At 48.7% G+C, this 13,858-nt stretch overlaps 1 long non-coding RNA gene across 2 annotated transcripts in view; it reads left to right on the top strand.

The window, feature by feature from the left end:
- The window catches only part of LOC139235636 (uncharacterized), a 73,946-nt gene that overhangs the window by 34,330 nt on the left and 25,758 nt on the right, over positions 1-13,858 (top strand). For both annotated transcript variants that reach the window (XR_011588485.1, XR_011588484.1), the window contains exon 3: positions 8,500-8,688. This is a non-coding gene — a long non-coding RNA (uncharacterized lncRNA). The remainder of the gene's footprint in view (positions 1-8,499; positions 8,689-13,858) is intronic.

Genomic DNA, 13,858 nt, shown 5'->3' with positions numbered 1-13,858 from the left:
GAGCGTGCAAAAATTTGGTAGATGGAGTATAATGTTGGAAAGTGTGAGGTCATGTGCTTTGGCAGAAAAATTCAAAGAGCAAGTTATTAATTAAATGGAGAAAAATTGTAAAGTGCTGCAGTACAGCGGGACCTGGAGGTACTTGTGCATGAAACACAAAAGGTTAATATGCAGGTACAGCAAGTGATCAGGAAGGCCAATGAAATCTTGGCCTTTATTGCAAAGGGGTTGGAGTATAAAAGCAGGGAAGTCTTGCTACAGTTATACAGGATATTGGTGAGGGCACACCTGGAATATTGCGTACGGTTTTGGTTTCCATATTTACGAAAGGATATATTTGCTTTGGTGGCAGTTTCTTCTCGGAGGGTTGTAAATCTGTGGAATTCGCTGCCTCAGAGAGCTGTGGAAGCTGGGTCATTGAATAAATTTAAGACAGAGATAGACAGTTTATTAATCAATAAGGGAATAAGTGGTTATGGGGAGAGGGCAGCGAAGTGGTCCTGAGTTCATGATCGGACCAGCCATGATCGTGTTGGGTTATGAAGCAGGCTCGAGTATGGCCTGCTCCTGCTCCTATTTCTTATGTTCATTTGTTCTTATGTTCATTTGTTCTTATGTTCGACACTGTCTCATCAGACACTTCCAGGGCAGGTACAGCAAGGGTAAGATATAGAGTAAAGCTCCCTCTACATTGTCCCATCAAACGCTAAACCTTGCCCCTAATGAGCAGTGCTCAGGGAGGTTGGTTGCTAGGTACTGCAGTGATGTCATTAAGCTAGTTTGAACAGCTAATAGTTACTCCAAACTAACTTAGGCCAGCATATCTGGCCACACAGAAAAACCTTGTGGGGAGTTGAGAAAGCACCGAGCACTAAACAAAGCACAAAAATAAACATTCAACAACAAATAAAAAATACAAGGAAGCTGAGAGGACCTGCACCTAGCACCAAGATTTACAAAGCACGAAACAAAGCACAAAAAGTAATGAGCAATTAATTAACAAATAAAAAATAGAAGGAATCCTGCATCTAAAGCACCGAGACCAAAGTAATTGATGGGACTGAAGGCCAATAAATCCCCGGGGACTGACAGTCTGAATTCCAGAGTATTTAAGGAAGTGGCCCGAGAAATAGTGGATGCATTGGTGATCATTTTCCAACAGTCTATCGACTCTGGATCAGTTCCTATGGACTGGAGGGTAGCCAATGTAACACCACTTTTTAAAAAAGGAGGGAGAGAGAAAACGGGTAATTATAGACCAGTTAGCCTGATATCAGTAGTGGGGAAAATGTTGGAATCAATTATTAAAGATGCATTTGGAAAGCAGTGACAGGATCGGTCCAAGTCAGCATGGATTTATGAAAGGGAAATCATGCTTGACAAACCTAGAATTTTTTGAGGATAGAAACATAGAAACATAGAAAATAGGTGCAGGAGTAGGCCATTCGGCCCTTCTAGCCTGCACTGCCATTCAATGAGTTCATGGCTGAACATTCAACATCAGTACCCTATTCCTGCTTTCTCGCCATACCCCTTGATCCCCCTAGCAGTAAGGACCTCATCTAACTCCTTTTTGAATATATTTAACTGGTAGCGTGGACAAGGGAGAACCAGTGGATGTGGTGTATCCAGACTTTCAAAAGGCTTTTGACAAGGTCCCACACAAGAGATTGGTGTGCAAAATTAAAGCACATTGTTTGGAGGGTAATGTACTGACATGGATAGAGAACTGGTTGGCAGACAGGAAGGAGAGAGTCGGGATAAACGGGTCCTTTTCAGAATGGCAGGCAGTGACTAGTGGAGTGCTGCAGGGCTCAGTGCTGGGACCCCAGCTATTTACAATATACATTAATGATTTAGATGAAGGAATTGAGTGTAATATCTCCAAGTTTGCAGATGACACTAAGCTAAGTGGCGGTGTGAGCTGTGAGGAGGGCTAAGAGGCTGCAAGGTGACTTGGATAGGTTAGGTGAGTGGGCAAACGCATGCCAGATGCAGTATAATGTGGATAAATGTGAGGTTATCCACTTTAATGGCAAAACCACAAAGGCAGAATATTATCTGAATGGCAGCAGATTAGGAAAAAGGGAGGTGCAACGAGACCTGGGTGTCAAGGTACATCAGTCATTGAAAGTTAGCATGCAGGTACAACAGGCGGTGAAGAAGGCAAATGGTATGTTGGCCTTCATAGCTGAGGGATTTGAGTATTGGAGCAGGGAGGTCTTACTGCAGTTGTACAGGGCCTGAGTGAGGCCTCACCTGGAATATTGTGTTCAGTTTTGGTCTCCTAATCTGAGGAAGGACATTCTTGCTATTGAGGGATTGAAGCAAAGGTTTACCAGACTGATTCCTGGGATGGCAGGACTGACATATGAGGAGAGACTGGATCGACTGGGACTGTATTCACTGGAGTTTAGAAGGATGAGAGAGGATCTCATAGAAACACATAAAATTCTTTCGGGACTGGACAGGTTAGATGCAGGAAGAATGTTCCCGATGTTGGGGAAGTCTAGAACCAGGGGACATAAGGGGTAAGCCATTTAGGACTGAGATGAGGAGAAACTTCTTCACTCAGAGAGTTGTTAACCTGTAGAATTCTCTACCGCAGAGAGTTGTTGATGACAGTTCATTGGATACATTCAAGAGGGAGTTAGATATGGCCCTTACGGCTAAAGGGATCAAAGGGTATGGAGAGAAAGCAGGAAAGGGTACTGAGGTGAATGATCAGCCATGATCTTATTGAATGGTGGTGCAGGCTCGAATGGCCTACTCCTGCATCTATTTTCTATGTTTCTATGTAATAAGCAATCAATCAATAACAAATAAAAAGGTCGGAGAATCGGTTCTTTCTCACTGTGTTGATCTGCTCCTGGTGATATACCCTCAACCTCCTACTGACTGCAACTCAACTTGCATGTATGTCCAGTCAAAACTCAGAGAAAGCTCAGAATCTCTTTAGTGAACTTAAACTGGGGTCTCAAGAGATCTCTTACAACCCAGAGCGCGAAATGAAAAATGGACCACAATCAATCAATAAATGAATAAACACACAAAAAATAGAAGTCCTACCTTCAGCGGGCCGCCGATGAGGGAGCCCATTGGGCCAGGGATAGTGGCAGCGCGCTTCGGGCCCCTCCCACACAGCCTGCAGAGCACACGCAGAGATTCTGGGGGCGAGGAGCTACTGCACATGCATGCATACTCTAGCGGGAGCTGGTGAGCGGTCCCTTTAAATCTGCTGCACAGTGTCTCTTCCAGCGGTGGGAGCTGGTGAGCACCCTACGCGGGACCCTGCGATTGATGCGTGACCGTGCGGCCGCCCACCTTCGGGGGAACATTGGTGGGCGGCCCTCAACAGCTCAGCAAAACTTGTTCAGTGGCCCTCCAGCCCAAATAATGGCCCACCCCTGCAATAAACCATCTTTAACCGTCTTCTGCCTCCTGACGTAGCTGGAAAAGCTTTTGCAATGATTACCATAATTGAGCACTCTCTTCTTTTCCAAAGATCTCTGAGCTTCTCTTATGGCTGCTTTTGTCTCCCTCAGTTGGGGGTGATATTTCTCTCTATTCTTCTGTAAACTGAATTGATCTGGATCTGAACTGGGTTCAATGTGAAATAGTTCAGGGAATCAGGCATCATTCACCCCTAGGCCTACGCTGGACGGTTCCTTAGTAGAGAATCAGAGTGGTTACAGCACAGAAGGAGGCCATTTGGCCCATCAAGTCTGTGCCGGTTCTTTGCAAGGGCCCTTCAGCTAGTCCCACTTCCCGCCCTTTCCCCGTAGCTCTGCAAATCTTTTTCTTTCAGGTACTTACACAATTCCCTTTTGAAAGCCGCGATTGAGTCTGCCTCCACCATCCTCTCAGGCAGTGCATACCAGATCCTAACCAGTAAGGATTCCTCTGGTACCGCGCCGTATATTTGTCAGGATACCGAAACCCAGCTTTCTTACACTCCACTCCTGGAGGTCCCACTCCCTGAGCTTACAACCTTCAGCTGGGTCAGCGGAGTTCCACAGTGGAATGAACATGGTTCAGTCCTGGATGTGATTAACAGCAGCAACAGCAGAATCCAAACCCTGCAGTCACTTGTGAACTCGCTGGTGTCTCAGCAGGCTGAATGATCGAGTGAATCCCTTCCCACACATGGAGCAAGTGAACGGCCTCTCCCTGGTCTGATCTCGCTGGTGTCTCAGAAGGTGGTAATTGTTGTGCGTGTATACACCCTGTACACTCAATGTACAGTTACATAAGACCTATGAATGTATCTTCACACTGTATACAATATGCCTGTACCACCAGAGGGTGCAACAGGTGGAGACCTAGAGGTCACCTGCACACCGCAGGTATAAAAGGGAGCCCACCTTACTGTCACCTCATTCAGGAGCTGCAATAAAAGGACTAAGGTCACAACAGTGCAAGTGCAATACCTTACCTCGTGAAGTCATTACTAGAGTGCTGGCAAACACAACAGTAATTACTGTTGAATCTGTTTCCACACATGGAGCAGGTGAACGGCCACTCCACAGTGTGAGTGTGCTGGTGTGCCAGCAATTCCTTTTTGCTTTTAAAGCTCTTCTCACAGGCAGAACATTTAAAAGGTCTCACATTGGTGTGAACAAGTTGGTGTCTCAATCGGTGGGTTGAAGAAATGAATCCTGACCCACACACGGAGCAGGTGAAGGTCTCTCTCCCCAGTGTGAACTCGCTGGTGTGTTAGCAGCTCACATGACCGAGTGAATCTCTTACCACACACGGAGCAGCTGAACAGCCTCCCCCCGTGTGATTGTGTTGATGAGTTTCCAGCTCAGACGGGTAATTGAATCCTTTCCCACAGTCCCCACATTTTCACGGTTTCTCCCCAGTGTGACTGCGTTTGTGTTTCGCCAGGCCACAGGATTGGCTGAATCCTCGTCCACACACACAACACGTGTACGGTTTCTCCCCGCTGTCAACTCTGCTTTTTGCTTCCATGTTATGTTTGATGATATTCAGGTCCCGATGAATAGACTGGTCGATCTTGATGTGACGTTGGAGTTAAATTTCCCGTCTACAAGTCCTCCCCTTCTAATAACCTGTACAATGAATATAAAACAGATAAAAGGGAGTGAGAGAGAACCCAGAAAAACACAAAGGCTTGTTGTAAAATTGAGCTTAATAAATCGGGGAATTTGTGGGGCAGGCTCTAGAAAAACAGTCACCATGAAAGCTGCCGGATTGTCACTATAATCCCAACTGGCGCACTAATGTCCTCCAGCGATATGGGGATCGGGCAGGAGAGTCAAGTTGAGGTCGAAGATCAGCCATGGTCGTATTGACCGGTGGAGAAGGCTCGAAGGACCATATGGCTGACTCCTGCTCCTAATTCTTATGTTCTGATGGAAGGGAACCTGCCACCCAACCTGTCCCATGGCTTTTACCACCCAGAAGGAAAAGGGCAGCAGGTGAATGGGAACAGCATCATCTGCAAGTTCCCCTCCAAGTCACACACCATCCGGACTTGGTCATATATCGCGGTTCCTTCATCGTCACTGGGTCAAAATCTTGGAACTGGCTCCCTAACAGCACTGTGGGAGTGCCTTCACCACACGGACTGCAGCGGTTCAAGTAGGTGACTCCCCACCACCTTCTCCAGTGTAATTAGGAATGGCCAATAAATGCCGGCCTTGGCAGCGACGGCCACAGCCCGGAACAAATTTAAAAATCTGTAAATGTTCAATGGATTAAAAGTCTCTCCAGAATTACTTGTTCCTGAAACACTTTACATTGTGAGGACAATCTAATCTCCCCCAGAACCCACCTCCCCGGGGACCCCGCACGGGCCCAGAGCCCACCTCCCCGGGGGCCCCACTCGGGGAAAGGCCGGAAGCCCACAGCGATTGCGTGTGAAGCCCGCGGCCCCCCGGGGTTTATTAATCCGCTCCCTCCCTCCGCCCATCTCTCAGCCGCTGCCTCAGACAAAGCCGCCCCACTGCGCATGCTCGGTTCACGCTGCCCGGATGATTGACGGCGGCTCGGGCCAATAGGAAGAGCAGGGTCAGGGCTGGTAGACCGAGCGGGCGGAGGGTCCTCCAAGCAATCAGAGTGTGCGAGAGGCGGGGCTTGCGGCCCCACAGTGGGCGGAGCTGGAAGACCGTGCTGGAGGCGAGTTCTCCAACCAATCGGAGTGTACGAGGGGCGGGGCTGAGCCCGGATATCCCGCACTGAGCATGTGCGGGAGGCGGGGACGACAGTTGGTGGAGCCCGGATGATGTCGGTTGTCGGCGCGGGGCAGAAATTGGAGCCTCGCGTGGGGCTGGTGAGCGTCATAAACACCTGGTGTAGGGCCCAGGGCCAATCACAGCCCAGAGGCTGACCCCGGGCTTGATCCGCGGTGACAGGCCCGGGGTCAGCGGGGTCACCGGCCGCCAGCTGGGATTTGGGAAGGAGGAAAAATGGGAGGCATTCTAAAGCAAATGGTGCAATTTACAGGTGAACACAAAGCTGTGAGGGGCAGGGTCCGCTGATCAATCTGTTCCAGCATTAATAGCAGTATAGAGTACAACAAGCAAGTTCTGGTCAACCTTTATCACTCACTAGTTACACTCAGATATTGAGGGTTGGCCTCAATTCTGGGACATCAATAATAACTTTCAAAACCAGCAATGTTCAAAGGGAACATTTTCTGGTGTTTTGGGGCAGGTGCAGGGAGTGGGACTTTCAGTGAGTCGGACAGGTTCGATGGGCCGAATGGCCTCATTCTGTGCCGTATGATTCCCTGAAATGGTGAGAGTCAGGGAGTGAGTGGTCAGGGAGAGCCCATCACCAAAACAGAGATATTACAGATATATAGGGAGGGTCAGAGTGTATAAAGAGGTGACGGGAGCAGACACCCAGAGTCAGTACCTTCAGCGAAGGGGAACCAGTGAGTGTCGAACTGAACCCAGCCAGAGTCAGCACCTTCAGGGGAGGGGAACCAGTGAGTGAGAACTGAACCCAACCAGAGTCAGTACCTTCAGGGGAGGGGAACCATTGAGTGTAGAACTGAACCCAGCCAAAGCCAGTACCTTCAGCGGAGGAGAGACGGGAACCAGTGAGTGTAGAACTGAACAAAGCCAGAGTCAGTGCTTTCAGGGAGGAGGCACAGAGGTTTCGGGAGGGAGGTCCAGAGCTTGGGGCCTCGGCAACAGAAGACAAGGCCACCAATGGTTGGGCGATTCTAATCAGGGATGCTCAGGAGGGCAGAATTAGAGGAGCGCAGACATCTCTGGGGGTTGTGTGGCTGGAGGAGATTACAGAGATACGGAGGGGCGAGGCCATGGAGGGATTTGTAAACAAGGATGAGAATTTTGAAATCGAAGCGTTGCTTAACCCGGAGCCAATGTAGGTCAGTGAGCACAGGGGGTGATGGGTGAACGAGACTTGGTGCGAGTTAGGACACGGGCAGCCGAGTTTTGGATGAGGTGAAGATTACGTGGGGTAGAATGTGGGAGGCCAGCCAGGAGTATGTTGGAATAGTCAAGTCAAGAGGTAACCGAGGAATGGATGAGGGTTTCAGCAGAGGGTGAGCTGAGGCAGGGGTGGAGACGGCCGATGTTACGAAGGTGGAAATAGGCGGTCTTGGTTTTCTGGGGATATGTGGTCGCAGCATTCTGGATAAGATCATCCGCCATTTTCATAGAATGAAAGCGCAGGAGGCCATTCGGCCCATTGTGCCTGTGCTGGCTCTATGGTCGAGCTATCCAGTTAGTTCCACTCCCCTGCTCTTTCCCCATAGCTCTGCAAATATTGTCCCTTTAGTATTTATCCAATTCACTTTTGAAAGCTACTATTGAATCTGCTTCCACTGCCCTATTAGGCAGTGCATTCCAGATTGCAACAACTCACTGCTTATACAATGGTTCCTCATGTCGCCTCTGCTTCTTTTGCCAATCACCTGAACTCTGTGTCCTCTGGTTACCGACCCTTCTGCCACTGGAAAGTGTTTCTCCTTATTCACTCTATCAAAACCCTTCATGATTTTGAACACTCTATAATATCTCCTCTTAACATTTTCTGTTCCAAGGAGAATTACCGCAGCTTCTCCAGTATCTCCACATAACTAAAGTCCCTCCTCCTTCGTACCATTCGAGTAAATCTCTTCTGGTCCCTCTCGAAGGTATAGATACCCTTCTGAAAGTGTGGTGCCCAGAATTGAGCACAATGTGTCAGCTGAGGCCTAACCAGTGTTTTATTAAGGTTGAGCAGAACTAAACATCAAATGCTGCTATTTGTGTGATGGGATTTAGACGGGCGAGGTTTATCCAGTCAGTTGGATGTGAGCTGAAACATGTGCACTTGGAGCAGGGAGCCAGGGACACGCTGTGTAACTGGGCACAGACACTCTGCACAGCCCACATGTCACTTGTTTCCCACTTGACCCAGAAGGATGTATTAAATGCAACAATTCATTTGATTTGACTTTAAATAGTTTTGTTGATAAATTTAATTATGTTTCTGTAATTTTATTTCTTAACTCAGATTCACGACCCCATTTTATTTCTTCCTCTGAGCCTCTCAACTTAATGTGGCAGCGTAATGTTGGCGAGTGGTGATTGATTGCCCTGGGAACCAACAGGAAGAGAGCTCAGAGGCCGGAGGGCCCAGGGAGCAGCGTGTTCCACAACCAATCACGGTGCTTGAGGGGTGGATCCTGAGTCGGCCTATCAGGTGAGTCTGTGTGAACCCCTCTTAAACTATTCATCTTTTAAAGTTAAATCGAGATTTCTTTTGTCAGCAAAACAGTTTAACATTTGTCAGTATTTTGTTTCCCTGGAGTTCCTATTATAAGTTTCAGACACTTCAGTGCCAAGTGACCAGGTGTTTAAAGGTCATTCATTTCCCTCATGTCGCTGTTAGTTAAAGATACAGAGATTGATTTCCCCTCATTATGCATCTTTTGTAAGGAAACAAAAATCCTTTCTGTTAGCAGTGAGTCACATTCTGCACTGGGGGAGACGGCTGGTGGCTTTAAAATTCTCATCCTCTTGTTCAAATCCCTCCAAGGCCTCGCCCCTCCCTATCTCTGTAACTTCCTCCAGCCCGCCGATCCTCTTAATAAGGAGAAACAATTTTCAGTGTCAGAAAGTTCAGTGACCAGAGGCACAGATTGAATGTGATTGGCAAATGAACCAGATGCTACATGAGGGGACTAATGAAGCAGCGAGATGTTCTGGCCTGGAACACACTGCCTGTTAGGGTGGTGGAAGCAGATTCACTTGTAACTTTCGAAAGAGATAAACATGAGTTGAAAAAATTTTCAGCGTTATGGGGCAAGAGTAGGACAGGAGTCCCCTGAGTGCATCTCGCTCGCTAACCGGTTTTCAGTTCTGGATACTGATGAGGGCGATGGTTTCTCTGGGGAGTGCAGCCAGAGCCATGTCCACGACACCGTGGGTGGCTCAGCTGCACAGGGCGGGGAGGAAGAAGCGTGGAAGAGCAATAGTGGGAGTGGATTTGATAGTTAGGGGAACAAACAAGCGCTTCTGCAGGCACAGACTTGATTCCAGGATGGTATGTTGCCTCCCTGGTGCCAGGGTCAAGGATGTCACTGAGCGGCTGCAGGACATTGGTGAGGGGGGAGGATGAACATCCAGAGGTTGTGGTCCATATCGTGACCAATGACATCGGTAGAAAGAGGGATGAGATCCTGCAGGCAGATTTTAGGGAGCTAGGAAAGAGATTAAAAAACAGGACCTCAAAGGTAGTAATGTCCGGATTACTCCCGGTGCTCCGTGCTGGTGAGTACAGAAATAAGAGGATAGAGCAGATGAATGCCTGGCTGGTGTTTGGTGCAGGAGGGAGGGCTTTAGATTCCTGAGGCATTGAGAGCGTTTCTGGGGGAGGTGGGACCAGTACAAGCCGGACAGGTTGCACCTCAACAGGACCGGACAATATCCTCACTGGGGTTTTGCTAGTGTTTGGAAGGCAGAGGAAACAAAGGCTAGAAAATAGACAATAAGGGAGTTTGGCAGCGCTAAATGCCAGTGCCAGTGCGTTTCAATGAGATCACCTCTCATTTGTCTAAACTCCAGAGAGTATAGGCCCATTCTACACAAACTCTCATCATAAGACAGCCCTCTCATCACAGGAATCAATCTAGAAATACTTCAATGCCAATGCAAGGAGTCTTGGGATTAAGGCAGATAAGCTGAGGGCACAGACAGACATGTGGGGGTATGATATTGTAACTATTAGTGAAACACGGCTAAAAGTACTGCAGGAATGGCAGCTCAACATTTCTGGTTGCAGGGTTTTAAGAGGAGATAGAGACGGGGATAAAAAATGGAGGGCGCATCGCAGTGTTGATTAAAGAAACAATTCCAGCTGTGGGGAGGAATGATATGTTCGAAGGATCGTCAAATGAGGCCACATGGGAGAAGTGAAGAACAAAAAAGGGGCAATCACACTGCTGGGGATGTACTATAGACCCCCAAACAGTCAGAGGGAGACAGAAGAGCAAATATGTCGGCACATTTCTGATGCATGCAAAAATAATAGGGCAGTAATAGTCGGGGATTTCAACCACCCAAATATTAACTGGGATAGAATTAATACGAAAGATATAGAAGGAGCATAATTCTTAAAATGCATTCAGGAGAACTTTTTTTTTAGCCATTACGTAGCAAGCCCAACAAGAGATGGGGTGGTTCTGGACTTCGGTTTAATGAATGAAGCTTGGGCAGGTGGAAGGGGTATCAGTGGGAGAGCATTTTGGTGCTGGTGATCATAATTCAGTTAGATTTAGGGTAGTTATGGAAAAGGACAAAGATGGACCAGGAATGAAAGTTCTCAATTGGGGTAAAGTTAATTTTACGAAGCAGAGATGTGATTTAACCAAAGTGGACTGGAAACAGCTACTTGAAGGTAAATTCGTGTCAGAGCAGTGGGAGGCATTCAAGGAGGAGATAGCGAGGGTTCAGAGCAAGTATGTTCCCTTAAGATAAAGGGTGGGACTAATAAATCTAGAGCCGCTTAGATGTCAATATTAGAATATCAGAGATAGGAGCAGGAGTAGGTCATACGGCCCCTCGAGCCTGCTCCGCCATTCAAAAACATCATCGCCCTCAACTCCACTTTCCCACCTGATCTCCATATCCCTTGATTCCCCGAGAGTCCAAAAATCTATCTATCTCAGCCTTGAATAGACTGAGCATCCACAGCCCTCTGGGGCAGAGAATTCCAAAGATTCGCAAGCCTCAGTGAAGAAATTTCTCATCTCTGTCTTAAATGGTCTCCCCCTTAATTTGAGCCCCCGAGTTCTAGTCACTCCAGCCCAGGGGAATTGACCTCTCAGCATCTACCCTGTCAATACCCTTCAGAATCTTGTATGTTTCAATGAGATCCCCTCTCATTCTTCTAAACTCCAGAGAGTATTGGTCCATTCTACACAATCTCTCAATCGTAAGACAGCTCTCTCATCCCAGGAATCAATCTTGTGAACCTCCATTGCACCATCTCCAAGGCAAGTATATCTTTCCTTAGATAAGGAGACCGAAACTGCCCAGTACTCCAGGTGTGGTCTCACCAAGGCCCTGTACAATTGTAGCAATAGATCCTGACTCTTGTACTCCACCCCCTTACTGCTTGCTGTACCTGCATGCTCGCTTTCTGTGTTTCTTGCACAAGGACACCCAAATCTCTCTCAACACCAACATTTAAAGTTTCTCACCATTTAAAAGATATTCTGTTTTTCTATTCTTCCTACCAAAGTGAATAACCTCACATTTCCTGACATTATACTCAATCTGCCACCTTACTGCCCATTCACATCGTCTATCTATCTATCTTTGCACTCTTGTGTTCTGCTCACAGCTTACTGTCTCACCCAGCTTTGTATCGTCAGCAAATACTACACTCTGTCCCTTTAGGTCATTAATATAGATTGTAAATAGCTGAGGCCCCAGCACTGATCCTTGCTGCACCCCAATAGTTACAGCCTGCTGGAAGCCCTGCCCCTCACGCACTCCAATTGGTTGGAGGACCAACCGCCCATTCTGTCCTCCAGCCCCGCCCCACTCTTCCTATTGGTGGGGAGCTGCCGTCAATCACCCGGGCAGTGTGAGCTGAGCATGTGCAGGCGGCGGTGGCAGACGCTGACGCAGGAGGTGAGCGAGCTCCAGGGAGCGGGTTAAAGAAACGCTGGGGGCAACAACACCGAGTGCAGCCCCGGGCCTGGATATAAACCGGGGAACATTCTCCCCACACCGGGGGGGATATAAACCGGGGAACATTCTCCCCACACCGGGGGGGGGGATATAAACCGGGGAACATTCTCCCCACACCGGGGGGGGGATATAAACCGGGGAACATTCTCCCCACACCGGGGGGATATAAAACGGGGAACATTCTCCCCACACCGGGGGGCGATATAAACCGGGGAACATTCTCCCCACACCGGGGGGGGATATAAACCAGGGAACATTCTCCCCACACCGGGGGGAGGGATATAAACCGGGGAACATTCTCCCCACACCGGGGGGGGATATAAACCAGGGAACATTCTCCCCACACCGGGGGGAGGGATATCAACCGGGGAACATTCTCCCCACACCGGGCGTGGGGATATAAACCGGGGAACATTCTCCCCACACCGGCGGGGGGGGAAGGGAGGATTTCAACTGGGGAACATTCTCCCCACACCGGGGGGGGGGATATAAACCGGGGAACATTCTCCCCAAACCGGGGGGGGTTTATAAACCGGGGAACATTCTCACCACACCGGGGGGGGGGGGATATAAACCGGGGAACATTCTCCCCACACCGGGGGGGGGGGGGGGTGATATAAACCGGGGAACATTCTCCCCACACCGGGGGGGGCATATAAACCGGGGAACATTCTCCCCACACCGGGGGGGGGGGGGAGGGAGGATTTCAACCGGGGAACATTCTCCCCACACCGGGGGAGGGGATATAAACCGGGGAACATTCTCCCCACACCGGGGGGGATATAAACCGGGGAACATTCTCCCCCTGCCTGCCGGGTCCTGGGTCCGCTCCAGCCCGAAGGAACGGTCAGTGCATGCGCTGTGTCTGCGTTAAACTCTCAGGGAGCGTCTGTAAATTAACGAGAAATAGTGATGGACCAGGGAGCGTCTGTAAATGAAGGAGCAATGGTGACTGAGCAGGGAGTGTCTGTAAAGAATTCTAGAATCACAGAATATTACAGCACAGAAGGGGGCCATTCGGCCCATCGAGTCTGCGCCGATACTTTCGGGGAGCAATCCGGTTATCCCGCTTCCCCCGCTCTTTCCCCAAATCCCTGCAATATCATTCTGCTTCAAGTCTTTGTCCAATTCACTTTTGAAGGCTACTATTGACTCTGTCTCCACCGCTCCGTCAGGCAGTGCATTCCAAACCCTAACCACTCCTTGTGGGAAAATGGTTTTCCTCATGTGACCTCTGTTTTTGCCAATCACCTCAAATCTGTGCCCTCTGGTTATCAGCCGATAGAAACAGTTTCTCTATTTATTCTATCTCATCTTCATGATTTTTAACACCTCTATCAAATCTCGTCTTAGCCTTCTCTGCTCCAAGGAGAACAATCCCAGCTTCTCCAGTCTCCACATAAATGAAGTTCCTCATCCCTGGCACCATTCCAGTAAATCTCTTCTGTCCCCTCTCCAAAGCCTTTGTGTCCTTCCTGAAGTGTGCCCAGAATTGGGCCCAATCCTCCAGCTGGGCTCGAGCGAGTGTTTTATATAGATTTAGCATAACTTCCCGGCTTTAGTACTCTGTGCCTCAATTTATAAAGCCCAGGATCCTTTAAGCTTTATTAACAGCTTTGTTAACCTGTCCTGCGATCTTCAAAGATTTCTTAAAATCTTTAAATATTTCAAAA

This window comes from Pristiophorus japonicus, chromosome 23, assembly GCF_044704955.1.
Source record: "Pristiophorus japonicus isolate sPriJap1 chromosome 23, sPriJap1.hap1, whole genome shotgun sequence".
Taxonomy (NCBI): domain Eukaryota; kingdom Metazoa; phylum Chordata; class Chondrichthyes; family Pristiophoridae; genus Pristiophorus; species Pristiophorus japonicus.
The sequence above is the reverse complement of the archived record's forward strand: the minus strand, read 5'-3'. Positions and strand labels throughout refer to the sequence as shown.